At 32.9% G+C, this 20,096-nt stretch overlaps 1 long non-coding RNA gene across 1 annotated transcript; it reads right to left on the reverse strand.

Annotated features, from left to right (window-relative positions):
- Nucleotides 1-15,143: 15,143 nt before the first annotated feature.
- Nucleotides 15,144-20,095, reverse strand: LOC143252282 (uncharacterized). Its single transcript, XR_013028924.1, has 3 exons — nt 20,067-20,095; nt 17,946-18,085; nt 15,144-15,982 (listed from the first exon to the last, which is right to left on the reverse strand). It is a non-coding gene; the product is annotated as an uncharacterized LOC143252282 (long non-coding RNA).
- Between the last annotated feature and the right edge of the window lies 1 nt (nt 20,096).

Consider the following 20,096-nt stretch of genomic DNA (forward strand, 5'->3'; position numbering starts at 1 on the left):
CTCTAATCAGAAAGTACAACTCATTTAAACAATTATTGCACAGGTATAACGTAATTTTATAAATAATTATTGATTTCATTTATTTATAGAAGCACAAAGATGCACAATAGGCTATCAGTGCTCTATTTACCGGAGGGATAGAGGCCCACAAGTTAAAGCTATAAATCTTGAAGTTTACCTTTTACAACCAATCTGTTCTAACAACATTTATTTTATTATCTAAATAATCGAAATTTACAGGTCTGACAACTCTGAAAACGTAACATTTTTCAAAACAACCATTTCCGGTTTAGGGTCAATCTGTTTTGTTTTATAGTTTATACCATGTCAGATAAAACTGGAAATTTTGCACGTTTATAAAGCTTGGTTTCTTTTGAATTTCGCCCAAGAACTACAAGAGGTCTATCTACACTAGCCGTTCCTAATTTAGAAGTGGTAGATAAGAGTGAACGTATCACTGCTAATTCTTCGGCTATTCTTTTAATAACGAATAGTGGATTGACCGTAACCTTATAACCCTCTCACAGGTGAATGCTTTAGTATATGTGATGAGGGGGATTCAAATCCGTGACCCTCAGGAGGAGAGACGAGCGCCTGAACCACCAGGCCAAGCCAGAGCCAAATGAGCTTTGAAATAGGTTTCGATCAAAATTGAGTCGTATTAGGCGTGGGCACAACAAGCTTTATCAAGTTTAATATAGTTTCTTATATTTCAACAGACCGATGAATTATTCTAAGATATAAATATCAATACAGTTTAATCTTTTAAGCTTTTATAACTAAGAAAAGGGTTCATACTTGTATTAAAACACTTTTGAATGTGTGTATAACTTTCAAAATACAAAGAAATTAACTAGAAACCAAACCTTTTCCAGTAATTATCATTTTCAGACACTACGGATGATACAAGTGAAATATCTTATATCATAATCTTCTCTAAATTGAGACAATATGAGCCATCTTGCAGCAACACTCAAACGAATATTAGATTTCCAGTGGCTTTTATTAAGAAAAGAAAATATCGTTCTAGGAAATATTAATTTATATAACGTTCGCCCTTTTGACTCAGTTTCCTTTAGATGAAAAAAAAAATTTAGTCTGAGAAGTGTAATTAATTCAGGAAAGTAAATGATATACTAGAAGTTTTTAATATAACTATTCTCTCGATCTGTAGTCTCACATGCAGTTACAGTGGTTTAAGCCTTTTTTTTAACAATTTGGTCCTTTCAATAAAGAATTCGTGTAACGTTCTATAAAAAAATCTTAACGTTTCTTGATGTTTATCTTAAAGTAAGCGTTAAGGAACGAAAGAGAAATAAATAAATTAATTTTATAAAATATCTATCATATAATTCTTCAGTTTTTCGCAAGCGTTCTCAAAATGTTTTCCTTTATTTTTTATTTGTGAAAACAACAACAAAAAACATTTTAAGTACCCAGCAGGTGTCACTTATCAAATACTCAAAAGATACGAGTCATACTTTTGTATAAATATATTTTAAAAAATTAGTTTTACAAATAAACAATAAAGAAAAAGGAAAAACAGTTTCAGAACGCTTTTTAAAAACTGAAAGCATAAAATAGCTATTTTATAAAATGAAATTATTTATTCTATTTTCGTTTCACAACGCTTATTTTAAGATATGACTTATGACTTTTGTAATTACCATGTATTCATTTATTCGGTGTTGTGAGAAAATGAAATAAAATGTATATGTTAAAAACAGAAAAACCATTCCAACTTTGTTTTGGTTTTTTATTTACATCATAGATCTCTGAATCATAACCTTAACTATGATTAATGTTCCATCAACTGCATGAATTACAATAGTTTGTTTGAAATATGTTCCCGGTAATACTGCTCTTTAGACCAGCATATCAGATAGGAATTAAAGAAAGTGAAGGTAAATAGTCACACAGTCCCTAATAATATGAGAGACACATACTTCGCTTCACTTCTTCTTTGCGGGTATTTGGGTATGTTACATTTTAAATACCTAGGAGGGTCAGGACCTCTTCCTCCATCCCAAGCTTTCATGCCGGCTATTATTATGTTGTTGTAGTGCTTTTAGTCCAGAGTATCCCATAGTACTCCGGCCCTTTTCAGGGCAATGTCCATGTATTGTCTTGATTTGCCCTTTTTTATTTATCTATTTATTTATTTTCTCTTTTATTTTATTTCTATTTATTTTTCACGTATATTCTTATATAAATATATATTAATTTTCCCCCTTTTTTCCATATATATTTATCGGAAAAAATAAAATAATAAATACAGAAAAAATATAGATATTATACTAGTTTTAAGCATCTAGTGCATGGTGCCAGCTTGATTTATGTTTCTTACATATAGATTCATAGGAGAGAGGTACTTAGGAGTATGTTCGTCATGTACGTAGTGTCTGTCGAGATCACACATTAAATGATTTTTATGTCAGTTCTTATCAAAATAGTTTAGTGCATTATGTAAGAAAGAGTCTTTAAAATATTGGTTCTACGTTTGTATTCTTGTGCATGAAGTACTGCGTGGTACTTTGTAGGCTGAACTTAAGATTAAATTTTGTATTTTTTGTACTTTCTGTAATTGTTTTTCTGTTATGTTTATCCAGGCAGGAGATGTGTATTCTATTATAGGTCTAATATATATTTTGTATATTTTTATTATATTATCAGGTGATGTACCTTGATTTTTACCTGAAAGGCTTCTTGCATAATTTGCTCTTTTCCAAATTCTAATCGGGATATTGTATGCTGTATCCACGTTAATTTGGTATCGTCAGTTAATCCTAAAAATTTAGCAGAAGTAGCAGTTTGCAAAAGTGATCCATTCATGTATAACTTAGGTGGATCTTTTTTCAGTTTATTTAATCTGCAGAATAATATTACTTGGGTTTTCGGAATATTTATTTGTATTCTGTATTTCTGGCAGTATTCTTCTATATTATTAAGGACTGATTGGAGGTTTGTTGGTGCAATTGAAGGAGTGGGGGCACTTTTCCAGACTGCTACATCGTCAGCAAATTGTGATGCAAAACCTAAATTTAGGTCCGACAGTGGCATATTACTCACATATATGATAAATGAGATAGGACTAACTACCCTCCATGCAGGACTCCTGCCTCAAGTGAAAAGGACGCTGAGTGGGCCCCATTCACATCTACTTTACTCGTTCTATTGTCCAGAAAGTTAGATAGCCAACGAATAATTCCCTTGGGTAAATCCATTTCCGTTAACCGGTGGCGTAATCCGTTATGCCACACCGTGTCAAATGCTTTCTCTGTGTCAAGAAAGCAAGCTACAGTGCATTCGTTTTTGTTAAAGCTGTCTGTAGTTGTTTCTATTAATCTGATTAGGTTGTCTGTAGTTTGTCTGTATTTTCTAAATCCATTTTGAATTTCGGATAATTTTGAATTTACTTCTAAGAATATAGAGAGTCGGTTCCTAATTATTCTTTCTAAAATTTTGCCAATGCAAATGGTTAGGATAATTGGGCGATAGTTGTTTGGTTTCTTTGCTGGCTTTCCTTCTTTCTGGAACATTGATATTACTGCTTCCTTCCAAGAAACAGGGATATATCCGGTTAATAATGATAAGTTAAATAAAACTGTACCATGTTTTAGGAGGATGGCTTGATAACCATCTTCTCCAAGAGCTTTGTTTTTTGTGTTTTTGAAAGCTGTTAATACTTCCGTAACTGTTATATCTTTTATTAGTTGATGAGTGCTCCAGTCTATTGTTTTCTCTGGTTTTATTAATGTGTTTACTGGGAATTTTGACATGTATATGGTTTTGTTCTGTTCAATGAAGTTATTGACTTTATTATAGAAGTATCTGTTTATGTCTGGTTCATAATGTGTTTTGTACGTGGTCTTTAAATATCTCTACTTTTCCTAGGTTAGTGTAAGCTGTTTTGTCATGTGATTCGAGTGATGAGTACTCTCCGTTTGTTTTTCCTGTGTTAGTATATCCTTTCAAGTGTGTCCAGAATTGCTTTGAGCTATTTTGTGATTTAATTGTGAGCAGAAGGTGTCCCAACTGTCTTGTTTTTCTTGTCAGATTTGATGTCTTATTTTATTTCTTATAGTGTTTATTTGTGTCTTTAGTGTTGGGTTTCGATTTTATATGTACTGTCTGCGTAGTTTTCTTCTTCTTTTATTGGGTGTATTATTTCTTGATGTGGTTGCCTTATGTGTGTTGTTGTGGAGTGTTTTTGTTTCGGTATTGAGCTGTTGGCTGCATGTTTTAGGCACTCACAGATTATATGACTATATGCATATATATCTGATGCCTTCGTGGCATACGAATTTACGACTCGTATTATACGAACACAGACACAAGTCCAGTATTTCACTGCTGCCACGTGAGTACGAGATATGTGTCGGTATTGCATCATTTAACAAGATCATATTAGTTTCAGCTAAAAATGTATAAAGTATTTTACCATTACATCTACAGTTGTATGTGATATGTTTACTATTTAAATCTCCTCTAATTACTATATTTGGGTTGTGATTATATACGGAATGTAATAGATTAGCATTTAATACCTTGCTAAGCGAACAGTAAATGCCCGCCACTGTTACTTCAGTATTATTTTCATTTCTTACGTTTATTATTACTGATTCATGATAGGAAGGTTGTCTGAGTTCCTGAACTATAACTTCAGTTTTATACAACAACAATATTACTCTGTTTGAATTTCTCGTATCCTTTCTATTTTGCCTGATGATTAAATATCATTTTATTTTGAATCTATGGTAGTTATAGAGAGCTGTTTCACTAATTACAAACACATCTGGTTTTATGGAGTTGGTTGTATCTTCAATCTCATGTTTCTTGGAAGCAATAGTACCCTGGAGATTGATGTGTAGTACTGTGAATTTATCCATGGTTGATAGAATTTATGACATATGTTAAGATTTGTAGTAGGTATTTTTGGATGTTTTTTCGTAATTATTTTAATGGTTACGCCTATTAAACTGTTTTCATTATTTGGGTTTGTGTATTTGGCCATTATTTCAGAGAAAGTGGAAGTAATGGCATTGGCCAATATGTTTTCAATATTCATTGGTGTGGTTTTGTGGGTGACTTCAGTTGTTTTAAATAAATCTTCACTAATTGTTGGTGGTTTTCCTGATTGTGTAATGTTTTTTTTTTTACTGTTGCAGCATATGAGTTTACTCGTGTGTTTGTGGTGCAGGTTGTGTTTTCTGGTTTCTGAATGTTAGTTGGTTTTGATTGATCTTGGATTATGTGTGTCTTTGACATGTTCGTGTTTGGATTTTTAAGTTCGTATATATGTGTCTTAATTGATTTATATTTTTGGCATTCTTTATAGATTGCCGTGTGTTCTTCCCCACAGTTACAGCATTTAGGTTTGGGGTTTTGTTTAGTGCATTGTGATATGTGGTGGTTATATCCACAGCCTACACAACGCGCAGTTGCTTGGCATGCTGCTGCTACATGTCCAAATCTTTGACATTGGTAACAATGTGTTACTGATAGTGTTTTGGTTTGTTCTACAGTGTATCTTTGATACCACATTGTGATACCATTATTTATGAGTTGTGTTATGTCCTGAGTATTGTCTGCAACTACTTTAATTAAGTTTGTTGGTTTTTTTTTGTTGTGTTTGAAGTTATGCGTTCAACTGAAATGTATTTTATGTTTTGTTCTGTTAGTGCTTCTTTAATGTATTCTATGTCGATGGAGTAGTGCAACCCCGGATTACGAAAGATCTGGGTGTTGAGTTAACATATTGCTAAGGTGTATTTATGTCTATAAGGCTCTTATGTTCAAAGTTAATGTAATTTTTTTTATTTATTATAATATTTTTACTTTTCCATACATCAGGTTTTAAAATGTCACTCAAAATAATATTTCAAAACAAGATGGAAAGATGATATCTTAAGAATAATATCTGATGATTATGGATGATTGGGTTATTAAACTATACTTTTTTTAAGTTTTCACTGATGAATATTTGAACAATATTTCTCAACCTGAAGAGTTGCTAGACGTAAACAAGCTTGAATAAAATTATCATATTAATTCTGAAATTGTTAAGAAACAACTGGGAAGTTTAAAAATTGCAGAGTACGTTAGCTAGATTATATACACAAGTGATTTGAAAGAGGGTAAGGATTAGATATGTAAATGGTCGACAGGTGCTGGAAGGTTGGAAACTGGTTAGTGTTACTCTTCTTTCCAAGGCAGGAGACATAAACTGTCCATGTAATTAGAGTCCTATTGATTTCACAGAGTTGGTGGAAAGTGTTTGAAATTCTGTAAAAGATTTTTTGCAAAGTCGTTTATCAAATTTTAGTATTTTGTTGGGTATTGATCTTCATTTCACAAAGAGAAAATCTTGTCTTACTAACCGTTAGCATTCTTTGTTTACTGCTTATATAGATGTGGATGTGGTCTAGATTTTCAGCATGTGAAGTAGTCTCTTAATTTTGTAATTAAACGATGAAACATCCAATTCTAAGTAACACCTGATATGAGTTATCAACAAATATAAATATTTATTCGTTTTGTAAAAATGGAAATTTAAAATACTTACGACACCTGCAAATGATTTGCAAATTAGATGATACTTTAACATTAAACTAAGTCCTGTATTCTAGTTTAACAACCAAATCAGCAAAACAAATACATACACCAAAAATAATAATTAAACAAAACTATATCATCTGTAGGGTTAACTAGTTACCTCATACAGATTATTAAATTTAATTATCGTTAATTATTTATAAAAATTCTCTACATATTTTTTAATATAGCATTTCCTTACACTAGTAAGGAGTTATTTGTTTTAGAATTTTGCGTCAACGTACAAAAGGACTTTCTTCACACCTTGGTCGCTAATTATGAACTAGTAGACTGGAGAGAAGTATTTTGTTGTTTTTTTTTTTTATTTATTATTAATCATAAACTCATAGAAATAGTTATCTGTGTAGAACAAACCACAGGTATCGAAACCCAGTGTTTAGCGGTGGGAGTCGAAAGACTTATTTGGGAGTCACAGTTGGGTAGATAAAACCAATTAATGATTACCAAGTAAAGTCTACTTATAACTCGTTTGATGGTAAAACTGTGTAAAATCAATTTGGTACTTGGATTTGGGATCTTTATGAATAAAATCTTAATTTTGTATGAAAGTATGATATCAAACAAACAAAATATTTTGTTTGTTTGTTTCAGAACAAATACCACTTTAAGCTATCTTGCTTTGTATACTGTATAAAAATAAGCCTCGGATTTAACATAAACTTATTTTTGTCTTTTTTTTTCTTAATTTCACGCAAAGCTACACGAGGGCTATCTGTGCTAACTATCCCTAATTTAGCAGTGTAAGATTAGAGGGAAGGCAGTTAGTCATCGCCACCCACTGCCCAGTCTTGGGCTACTCTTTTTACCAACGAATAGTGGGAGTGGCAGTAACATTATTACGTCTCCCCACGACTGAAAAGGCGAGCATGTTTGTAACGGAGATTCAAACCCGCGACCCACAGATTGTGACTCAAGTGCCGTAACCACGTGGCCATGCTGGGCCAGTTTGAAACGGAGTATCCGCTTTTATAAGTACTATTAACTAGTAGTAATTATTAAAACAATCATCAATCATGAAAACAAACCTCGTGAAATGTAATAAAAGAAGCAGTAGATAGAATAATAAGAAATTCAAAGTGTTCACTACAATATTTACAAGCATTTCAGAGTTTGTGACTCAGTCATTACATATATTGTAATAAAAGGAAACCATGCATACTATTAATGACCTGTTAAAGACATATTTAGAATTCCACTTCGATGAACAAACCGAGCCATTTTACAAAGGCAGAGTTGTCGCCCACATTAACAATAAAAGTAAAGTACAGACTAGTTATGGACAAAGAAAAAACAAGTTAATCACATTAACGATTTTGTTAAAAGTCAAGTATAACGAATACGACTCAGAACACGCACTGTTTAATTCATCACCTGTTGTTTTCCTTGAATATTGTCACCCCCCCTCTGGTACAGAGGTAAATCTAAGAACATACAACGCTATAATCAGGGGTTCGATTCCCCTTGGTGGACTCAGCAGTTAGTCCAACGTGGCTTTGCTATAAGAAAACACAGGCAAACATACACACACACACACCTTGAATATTACGATCCCCAGAGGCACCACGTCTACGGTCTTATAACACTAAAAACCGAGTTCCTCAATCCCTGATGGGCAGAGCACAGATAGCCCATTGTATAGCTGTGTCCTAAACAACACACAAACAAATCCTTGAATATTCCACATCATCCCTATTTTACGGTCACTTTCATACAGTAACCGTATCAAAATGGTTATACCGTTTTGTTCATGCTCTTAGTTTAGTCAGCTGCAATTTTATAAAATAGGCTGTTTATAAAATCATGTTCATGTATTACGTTACTGTTTGTCGAAGATCAAGACCCAACAACCCCTACAGTTTTTACTCTATGATATAAAACATGTGCTGAGATCCAGTTTCAAAGATGTATAAAATGGACAATTTGTGTTATGATCAGAACAGTAAAAATAATCCCACATTTATTACTAGCTGAGGAAGAACTGTGTTACAGTATTATTCTAATAGAACGTTGAAACGTTTGGCTATAGTATTTCTTTGAAGCCTAATTAGTGATACTTTTAATTGCCTGAAAGGGCTACACATTTTGGTGTAATAAATACTGTATGCATGTAAAAGTATATTTACAGTTCTTATTAAGCGCGGCACAGCGACTCGTAAAATTGCTCGTAAAATAAGTTTTTTTATTTCTTTATAAGCATAAAGTTTTAGCTTATAACTCCAATTTGAGATAGACTAACTGTTTTGGACACGGGAGGTCCAACCCTTTAGATTTATGTATTTTACCATGCTCAAGATCTTTAGATCAATTTACTCTAATCGTGCGTAAAGGAATTTCAATTTGTTAGAGATTCTAACAAGCAATAAAATCTGATCGCGTATACGCGAACTCCATGCTTGGTATTTCCGGCACATATAAATGAATACATATGTAAACCAAGGATTATATGGTTACACTCGATTTCTCTGGCTTTAGTGAGTTAAAAGAGTCCAATTCCTCTTTTAATGTCCAGGTTGGTTAAGGCGTTCGACACATAATTTGCGGGTCGCAGGGTCAAATTCCCATTGCACCAAATAGTTCGCCCTTTCAGCCGTGGGGGCGTTATAATGTGCAGTCAATCCCACTATTCGTTGGTAAAAGAGTAGCCCAAGAGTTGGTGGTGGGTGGTAATGACTAACTGCCTTCCCTCTAGTCTTACGCTGCTAAATTAGGGACGGCTAGCGCAGATAGCCCCTTGTGCAGCTTTGCGCAAAATTAAAAAAGAAAACACAAATAAACTATTTTAGTTAAATTTAATTACTAGCACGAGCGAAAATAGCTTCCACGTTTCGACATTTTTTCTCCTACATAAAAGTAAGTCAAGGAGGGAATTTCCAGGGTCAGATCAAATATGGCGTTATGAGTGTGACAGCTCATCATTATGGCGGCAAGCTACATAAGATCCGAATAGAAAAGCCAAAAGACTTCCATGAAAGAAAGTATTGAATTGCATTTGCACCCTATCGACGCATGAAAAAACTGGTGAAATTAGTGAAAATCTGTGCTTGGAAATTATTACAAAACAGCCTCTGTTAAAACAGATTGAAGATATGAATTATCTTTTGGAAAGAGGACGGTTTCTCCTTAGAAGAATAATAGGTGTATGTATAATCACATGGTTATCGTGTGTTTTAATCCTTTATCAAAAGGCACCAATATGTAGCACGTTTGCTCAGTTATATTCAGTACATTCAAGAACAGTGTGTGGCATGATCTTAGGAAGGAAATTTTATATATTTGCTGAATATTCTTTTGTGCATCGCCAGTTTGATACAGAATAAATTTGGTTTCAGTGCTTTCTCTGATTTTTAACACACTTTTACCTTAGTATAAATAATATACAAACGAAAAAAAATAGGATTCAGAGATGAACTTACTCTACACTTGCCAACAAGAAGTTAAAGTTCCGCGACCATTGAGGATTCCCTCTTGTTTTGGTATACATCGTTATTTAACTTAGAAACACGTTTATCAGACCGGTGTCTTAATTGAAGAACTAAACTGAAATTGACCCTTGGTCAGAACTTACCCTCTGTATTTCATCTCTCTATGTGTGTGTTTGTCAGTAAAATTTCTCAAAAACGGCTGAACGAATTTTAACGAACTATGACTCAGCTACAAAAGGATTCTGATGCATTTAGAGATAAACTTCCACGAGTAATATTAGAAGACAGAATGAATCTTGACTTACTGGACAATATCCTTATATAGTCATAAGTTACACTGTAGCGTCTTCTCGTGAGCATGATTTTGGCATTGGAATTTTTTTAATCATCTTCTTACCTCATCAGTTACAAGTTTATGGTGATATTGATCATCAATCGAGTTATGGACAGTGTAAGATTATCAAGCTAAAACTATATTAACCATGTTTTTTAAACGATGAGACTGCTGATGACAGTTTTAATTAAGTTTAGAGATAGAACTGTAAACATTTTAAATTTTCTTGTCCTTGACTAATTACTGTAGTTTTCCAAGCAGAATATCACAGTTACACATATGGTTTTTCATCGTTACTCAATACGACCTTTCATAACATATTTTGCATAAGACATACATTTATATATAAGTATGCATAATACATAAAAATGTTCAGATACTGTTCTACGTGGAACCCAATAGCCTGCGTTGAGGCTTGTTAATAAGCATCTCATTGGAAAAAATAAATCAATGAAAGATTTTAATATGCGTTATTTTTCAATGGAATCCCGCACTAAGCCAGTTGGATACGAAGTGCTTAAAATACTGGTATTGTATTGTTTTATTACCACCTGTTAATTTATGAATGGTCTCGAGCGAAAGGACCAAGCAGAAATGAAACTGTTTTTTGTCTCATTCTTGAATGAGGATATTTGTAGTTTCTTCAATAAATGCTTTTAATCGAGTATTATATCTTAATTAAGTTTAAGCTAAATGTTACTCGGTAGCAAAGCTGTACATTTGTAGACAAAAGCCAGTAAAAACGGTGTGCCGATACTCGTAATGGGCAGAGCACATAAAGCCCATTTTATACTCAACTGGAAACAAATCAATGTGGTAAAATTTACGTGTATATATATGTATATATATATATTTATGTTGTGATATACTTTCTTTATTGAGGTTAAAATCAAACGATATCATAATTTTATTTTAAAAATTCCTTTTACGATTTTGATTTAATAATTGATTGATTCCATAACACACTATCTATTGATAACGTAAACAGTGTGTTGCGTTTTTTAACGAATTCATTACATTGAATTTCACACAGAAGAATTTTATAAATGCGATCGCTGATAAAATGTACATTAAGATTGGGTCGTTACCAAGACTTAAACGAAAAAATCACAATTTTTATTTATGACTTTAACATGTGATGGGTGCACGTCATGCATCTAACTTTAGAATAACAAACACTTTCAGTGTATAATTTATAACTGGTCTTCACAATCTGAACAGTACATTGTGTTATACGAGTAATGAAAGAACAAATCGAACATCTAAAGCTTTATATCTAGCCATACCTAATTTAGAGCTGTTTATCACAGAAAGAGCAACCAGTAAGTAGCACCCACAAAACATTAAATATAGGGACTGATTGTCACTGTAATAAGGCCTTCCAGGTGCATATACTGATTGTTAAAGATCGAACCTTGGGCTTTTTAATTCACACATAAATAAGAAAAACAACAAAAGGAGAAACTCAAAATCACCAAATGTATAAATATATTAGTAATAAGAACTCAGACCCGTTTAGACTTTATATATTTTATAGTCAGGTCATGCTTTAACACTATATAGGCTTAGCTATTTATGAACTTATTTCTTCTTGTTGTATAACTAATGTTCATTATTAAATAAGTTGAACGGTGTATGAAAGGAATAGTCAAATATTTGTTAAACTGAAAATAAATATAACACTATTTCGCAAGTTCTTTGTTTCCAATACAAAGTTAAATAGGTTAACGTCATAAAATTTCTGTCATTCTAAGCCTCCTTCAGGCCCATACCGGAAGCCTTTAGTTTGTTTGTATTGAATTTTACGCAAAATACATCTGGGCTAGCATACCGTACTTCAGCAGTAATACACTAAAAGGAAGACACCAACACTATTTTCCGTTAACTCTTGGGCTATTTTACCAATGAATAATGCAGTTGACCAACAATTATAACACCCAAATACTGAAAGGACGGACATGTTTGTTGGGACAGGGATTCGAACCCGCGACCCGAACATGTCAAGGGGAGCGTCCTAACTATCTGGCCTTGCAAGTTCAAAGCGCTTAGCAAAGTTTATTTGTGTTTGACAATTTGATTCTTCAATCTCTAATATAAAATTATTATGTTAAAATATTAATTTTAGAAAACATTTAATAATGTGAAATATATAGGCCTGAGAGAAATTGGACGAATAGCTCAAAGGAGACTTTCATAATCTCTTAATTAGGTGTGTGCAAACTGTATAAATATATGGTTGGTAATTTATATAAGGATTTAAACACATCACAAAGTTGTTGTTTTAGAAAAGACACAGTTTGTTGAAAAACAAGTTTATTATTCTGTTTAAAAACACCTGCTAACGTACGAAAATACATGGAAAAATATGAATGTTATTACAAATGTGAGAAATGTTTATTTATAGATTAAAACGCCATCCAGTGGCACAGCGGTATGTCTGTAGACTTTCAACGCTGAAATACGGGTTTCGATACCCGTTGTTAGCAGAATACAGACATCCCCTTGAGTAGCTTTTTTACTTAATTGCAAACAATAACTTCAAATTAAATTGGCTTGGGATATATGAACCAATCGTATAAAGGTTAGCCCTCAAATTACCGAATCATTAATGGCGTGATGAACACGTTGCATCAGTTATTTTATAATTTTATCTGTAGTAACAACCAGTTTAAAGAACTAATCCCAAACAAAATCACTAATTAATTTTGTGTAAAATAGACAGAAAATTCCGATACTAATTAGTAGAACTAATAGTAATACTGATGGTATTTTGCTTATATTATTTGTGCGTCTTGTATTCATCAATCCACAAGGAATTTTTTACCACAAATACTTGAGAAACGTGGGCTTAACAATTCTGCAGGGCCTGTTTGGTTCTTTTTAGAATTCTAGTTTCGTTGTTCTTTAAAGCCTGTATATTTTATGTACCATCATTCAGATTACATATCTTATTATCTTATGATTCAATTTGGATATTGTATGTGTGTTTGTATGCAGGGTCCCTGAAGGTGATCTGTTTCAAGAGTAGATAAAACCAAAATTCGAAATTAACAAATATTTTTATTTCTTAATTTCGAATTTCGACTGTCACGCTGTGTTGAAGCCTACAGAGTGTTTACTTTCTCACGCCATTCACGGCACGCGCAGGTTTTGTTAACGTCACATGATCTCATTTTAGAGTCTGTTGACAGAGGACACGCTACTGCACTGTGGTGATAGCTGTTAAAAAGATGACTCCGCCACTCGGCCTTCCATCTCCTTTCGGAGAAATTATATACGCATACATTTTGTTTTTTGGCAAACAGATGAAGCTTGGGACGAAACATTAATAAAATGAATGTGATACGAAATGCTATCTCAGATTATATAGATTTCTGAAAAAGTTCAAACATCACGACAAAGATCATAAAAAACCGCGGTAGTTAACGGTACGCAAACAAGTCAGTAATTTAAGAGTCAAAGGGTTTGTTTATTTTGAATGTCGTGCAAAGCTACTCGAGGGCTATCTGCGCTAGCCGTCCCTAATTTAGCAGTGTAAGACTAGAGGGAAGGCAGCTAGTCATCATCACCCACAGCCAACTCTTGGGCTACTCTTTTACCAACGAATAGTGGGATTGATCGTCACTATGTAACGCCCCCACGGCTGAAAGGGCGAGCATGTTTGGTGTGACCGGGATTCGAACCCGCGGATCAAAAGGTAATATTACACAAAAGTTGCTGATGTAGAAATTAAACTAATGATATCAACTGGAATGTTCAGTCATAATATCTTGTTTCATCTGTCTTAAATTGTTCATATCTAGTATATCTGATGTCAAGAATTCACTTGAACATTGAAGGATACAATACCGTGGAATTTTATTGTGAAACTTTGAAAACTTTTTGGGAAATGGTACGAAACAGAAAAGATGAAACTCGACTATCTTGTATATCTAGAAGTGTAAAAGCCCTCTAATCCTCACCCCCCCAAAAAAAAAAGACAATTATTTCCAAGTTAAAAACGTTGTGCTTTGTTAATGGACAAGCGAGTTTAAAGTCATGTTTATGGCGTGTTGAATTTCGAATGAAGTATTTGAACGGCATCACCCTTCGTCTCAATCAGCTATATGCCCGTGTGTCTGGTGTTTTGTGATAAAACGAATGCTTATCTATATGCAAAAACGGCTCGTTTGGGTTGAGAAAATATTTTACATAGAAGAGCGAACAACGTTTCGACCTTCTTCGATCATCGTCAGGTTCTCAAAGAAAGAGGTAACTGACCGGAAGCTGACCACATGTTTGAAAGGGGTTCTGTAACTGAGTGTCGGAATGTAGAGGGCGGTGTTAGATGTTTGAATATATAATTTTATTTATTTTATTATATTAATATAGGTATAAAGGCGTTCCTTTATATTGGTATCTAGTTTCATCTATATCGTTATGTGATACGTAGTACAGATACAGAGGAAACCGTAGTGTTTAAATTTATACTTTATCAATGCTGCTTTTATTTTTAATTAATTAAAAAAACTCAAATCTGATTTAAAATAAAATTCGTTTCTTTTAGTTGAACTTTGTTAAAACTTAATAAACAAATTAATGAAAAGCACAACAATTTAAAAAAAAAGAATTAAAATAACTCTAAAGAGAAATGTATGTAGTCAGTGACAGTAGGACAGAACTGCAGGGCCTGGCATGGCCAAACGCGTAAGGCGTGCGACTCATAATCCGAGGGTTGCGGGTTCGCGCTCGCGTCGCGCTAAATGTGCTCACCGTCCCAGCCGTGGGGCGTATATTGTTACGGTCAATCCTACTATTCGTTGGTAAAAAATTAAAATAACTCTAAGGGACAGAGAAATGTACGTAGTCAGTGACAGTATGACAGAACTGCAATGCTAAAATACGGAATTCGTTTCCAAAAACCGGATAGAGTGAAGATAGCCGAATGTATAGCGTTCTACTAAAGGAGAGAGAGAGAAAGGAATGACGTTAATAAGGATAAAAATGAAAGTTGTTCACTAATACATTAAGATTTTTTAAATCCAAACGACGATATTTCTGTTTTCAGTTTTTATTTGTATGTAGCACCAATCGTTTGCTATTAATATTATTTTCATTAATTATTTTTTCGTTTGTTTCTTATTGAATTTCCTCTAAGGCTGCTCAGGGGCTATCTTCTCTAGCCGTTCCTAATTTCGAAATAATAGAATAAAGGGGGAGGGAGAAAAGCCAGCCAACACAAACCTATGGAGAACTATTACTCATTAATGGTATTTGATTGTCACTTTTATAACGCGCTACATAAATACATGGTACAATTTTTTTACCATTAAATTTGCTGTAATTGGAATAGAAGTATGCGCAGTTAGCGGGGCTAGAACCACGGAACTTTGAATGTAATACATATTTTGTTTTACTTATTAGCATCATTCCTTTTTCCTCTCGGTACCTGTTAAACAAATGTTGAGAACGTCACAGTAGACCATTTTTATTAAACTATAAGTCAATAAAACAGTTTTAATACACTATTAAACACAAGTTAATATAGATCTTATGCCTCTATTTTCATGCTGCTACTGTTTGTTGAAGCTCGGTCTCTTCAACTGGACCTTCTGTCTGATATTTGACCAATCTGTAAGAACAGATTTGAATACAAAACTGGTAGTTATTTTTGAAAAAAACACAACAGAAATAGCAAAATATTAAAATAGCTTTTAAGCACATTTTCAAACATGTTCCCTGTTTGTTATTGAAACACATGATAGATGACGCTTTAGCTCTTAATTAGAAGGTTCGGAAGTTAACAACATCCATATTAGATTTGCTCTTAAATGCTTCACAACATTTTGAAAATTTCAATAATTAAAAGTCACATCTGTTTTAAATCACTTTGACTCTGTTTTCAACTAAATAATAACAAGACAAGGCATCTTTACATGATTGAATAATAAAGTCACAACTTCTTTAAGATACTTTATATCCTTATATAACTGTACAATAATTAAAAACCTTCTTTAAAACATAAGAGATTTGTTCTTAATTTTTAAGTGAAGTTCACACCTATGTTAGGTATAACTAGCACAAGATATCTGTGAAGTTTATGCCCCTTCATGATTCAAAGAGACCCCAATGTATCAATGTTTCCCTATTATATTTAATTATTTTACATTTAACCATAAGTAGGGCTAGCACACAAAAACAAAACCGTTTAGATATCAAACCGTGGTATTGGATTGGTATCTGTGCACGTGATGTATGTTTGGTTTCAATAGCTTCTGAGTGAGAATATGAACACAATTTGAAACTTGGCGTACACAGGATCTAGGGGGAGAAAAGAAACACTGATACTAGATTCGGTTAGTGCGTCCTTCGTGTTTGGGTAATTTTCATGACACATTTTAGCCCCCTCCGCTTTGAACTCCGAGAGTAAACAACAAGAAATAACGAGCTATATAATTAGTTTTCAAGAAAAAATCTATGTGATATGAAATAAAACATCTTATCGTTGGAAACAGTTAGAGTCTCCAGTTTGTAATTAAGCTGAGAAAACATGAAATTTTACATTAAATATATAGTCTGTTTTTTTGCTTTGTTTGTAGTGACCACGAAACTACTCAACTGCTATCTGTGCTACGCCCACCACATGTATCGAAAGCCGGATTTTGGGCTTTATAAGCCTTCACATTTACAGCTGAGCCACAAGCGGGGCATGAAGTACATTAGTTGTAATCTTAGCTCAGAATACACTGGACATCTTGCCAAAATTAAAACTGTGGAAACTTTTGTTGTTGTTTACTGGTAAAATATTTTTCCGGTGTTGGTTATAAAGTTTCTTGTTTCTGACAACTGGTAACAGGTTTTTGAATTGTTGTTTTCAAGCAGTCAAGAAAGAATGCCAAATAACATGACCGAAGCATTCTTCTTATTACAATAAGGCTGGCACAAGTAGTAAGACATTTTCTGTAAACATTTTGTATAAGTACACTAGAAGATCCATTAAACTTAAACATCAACAACTGTGTTTTAACAATAAAATAATATTAAAAAACAGATAATTTATTGAGCATTTATATTTAAAAAATAAACCATATAACTGTGTTTTTATAGTTAAATCTACTGAACTTAGTAATTGATTACCAAATACCATTACCACTTCTACAGTGGATAAGTTCTTATTTTAATAATTACAGCGTTTCAACCCACAGTATCGACGGTAGTAGTCGAAACGAATTATCAAATTCAGATCTTTCTATTTTAAAGGTTGTTGCTATTGTAGCCTATAGAATTAATTCATAATTATTTATTTCTATTTTAATTTTCTTAAGAGCAAAGATGCACAAATGGCCATATGAGTTGTGTTTACCATAAGGGTTGAACCTTTCAGTTTAGTGTTATGAGCTTTCAATGTTACCACCGCTAAATCAGGTAGAATAAATTTATCACGAATGTTCTAGAATTGAATATTGGAAGTAAAAAGTGATCTTGACAAGATTTTTTTCTAAATTCAAAAAGTTGAAAAATAATAATTATTTTTAAATTCTTCATCACTGTCACTGTTATGGTTTATTATAAATCAAGATTTGAAGCTCACTTACTTCTCTGGGTTCTCTATCTCCAGTATTGTGTCAGGAAGTTGTGTGTTAAATGTTTCTGGTAGAAGGAAGACCATAATGGTTGCTACTATTGACAGAACACCATAAATTACAGAAGGTACAGCGACGTGCGTGTATTCACTCTAAAAGATCAAATTATAACAACTAATCTCTACTGATTATTAAATTTATGCAGAAATAAATGGAAGTTTGAAAACACCATCAACATTTAATATTATTTTACAAACAAAATAAAAGTTTAGCTCATTCAGTTTTTGTCTCTTTTATTATTGTTGTTAAACATAAAGCTACACAATGGGTTATTTGTGCTGTGCCCATCACAAGTATCGAAACACATTTTTTTAAGGTTATAATTTCAAAAAAAACTTTCCGCTGAGCAAGTGGTAGGCTATACTTTTACAGCAGCATTTCTCAGTAAATATTTAAAGGTATATAAACATATTGTCATAAACTATCAAATACTCCAACTGTAAACAACACTTGATTGTGTTTGAAGCTTTTACCACGTATTTTAGGTTCCGTAAGAATATCCTAGTCTCTGTGGTGTTTACTTTATTTCTGTGCAACATCACGATACACTAACATTATATTTCACAAGTACAAATTAAGGGAAATAATATATTTACTACTCTTATTAACTTTATTCGTAATGTATTACTATGAAACAACATATTGGGTCAAAAAAGAAAATTTCAACTTCAAAAAATGTAATTTTCAGTTTGAAATATTATTAAAGTAATTATTCATATTTTCAAATAGTTATTTCTTTCTGCCATTCAGTGTGAAATTTGATATTTTTGACAATATTTTAGTGGGTTATTAAAAGTTACGTTTTACTCATCCTTGGTAAGATGGGAAGGCATTAGTATAATCTTCTGCAAAATCACCGATAAACTTTCCCACGCGTTTGTTAACGCTAAAACAACGTCAGATGTTGTAAGTCTGTATGTATACAAAGTGTAGTGGTGTCAATTGTGTTCGACACCTACCAGTGATTATTATGTGCTATTGTTTAAAAAATGTGGCTTTTATAATATTAAATGTGTGGTAAACGTAGCCAGATAGTCCCTCTACATAAATACATTTTGTAGTGTGTTATTTTACTTCCTTGTTTTGTTTTTTTTTAGTGAAAAGCTCCAAAATGATTTATTAGGAGTTGTATTTGCCGAAGTACTAGAACCCAAAATTCTAGACTTAGAAGGCTCGAATCATACAGATGGGTTGCCGGAGGTGCTGTGTTTTGATTGGTCAATTTCTTATTGAAGTGATAGTTTTGTAGTTTGATGATATGGAACGGAACGTTGAACTAATAAAGTTTTGAATTAAAATAACAATCTGAATTTAAGTAACTCTATAAACTGCTACTAACTGTCATATAATTTCATAGGCGAGTGTGAAGCTTCTGACGTTTGCACATCTGTTAGAACTGTTTCTCAGGGCGGCTGGTATGGGTAATAAAACTTTTATTAAAATACAGTAGAGAACAACGTTTCGACATTCTAAGAATAAAAGTTTCAATACTCGTACCAGCCGTCTTGAGATACATTTTTACGTCAAATGGGTTTCTCGTCATCACAGACCTATTTGAACTGAAAGATAATGGACACGTCTAAGGATAAATTCTTGTTAAAGAACAGTCGTGTTTTAACAAGATTGAAATGAGCTTAACCTGTTTAATACTGGCCACACGTCAACAGGTGTTAAAATAGAGTGAGATTTTCTCTGTACATGAATTAGTTTATCCTCATAAATTGACATCTGTGTTTAAGTTGTTCTATGTGTTTACTTGTTCAACAGTTTATATACAAGGTCTTCTAAATCTATTTATAGAAAAAGTAAACTGATATGGCTGTACTAAGAGTCGACTAAATTCTACTTATCCTATTTATAACTTTAATTTATTTTCTATTATATATTTTTATATCCTATAATTCACATTGTAGTCACTTCGTCGCGTGAAAATTTTTAATATATAAAAAATGTGTTCGTACATCATTCACAAGCGGTCGGTGTTTCTGCATCAATATAAATAATCCCTGTTAAGTGGCAATACATACTCTGGTAAACAAATGTTTATAACAATTTACGTTTGTTCTAACTCACCAGTTCACGAACAAAGGGAGCGATTGCCCT

The sequence above is a fragment of the Tachypleus tridentatus genome, chromosome 6 (genome assembly GCF_004210375.1).
Source record: "Tachypleus tridentatus isolate NWPU-2018 chromosome 6, ASM421037v1, whole genome shotgun sequence".
In the NCBI taxonomy this organism is placed as follows: Eukaryota; Metazoa; Arthropoda; class Merostomata; order Xiphosura; family Limulidae; genus Tachypleus; species Tachypleus tridentatus.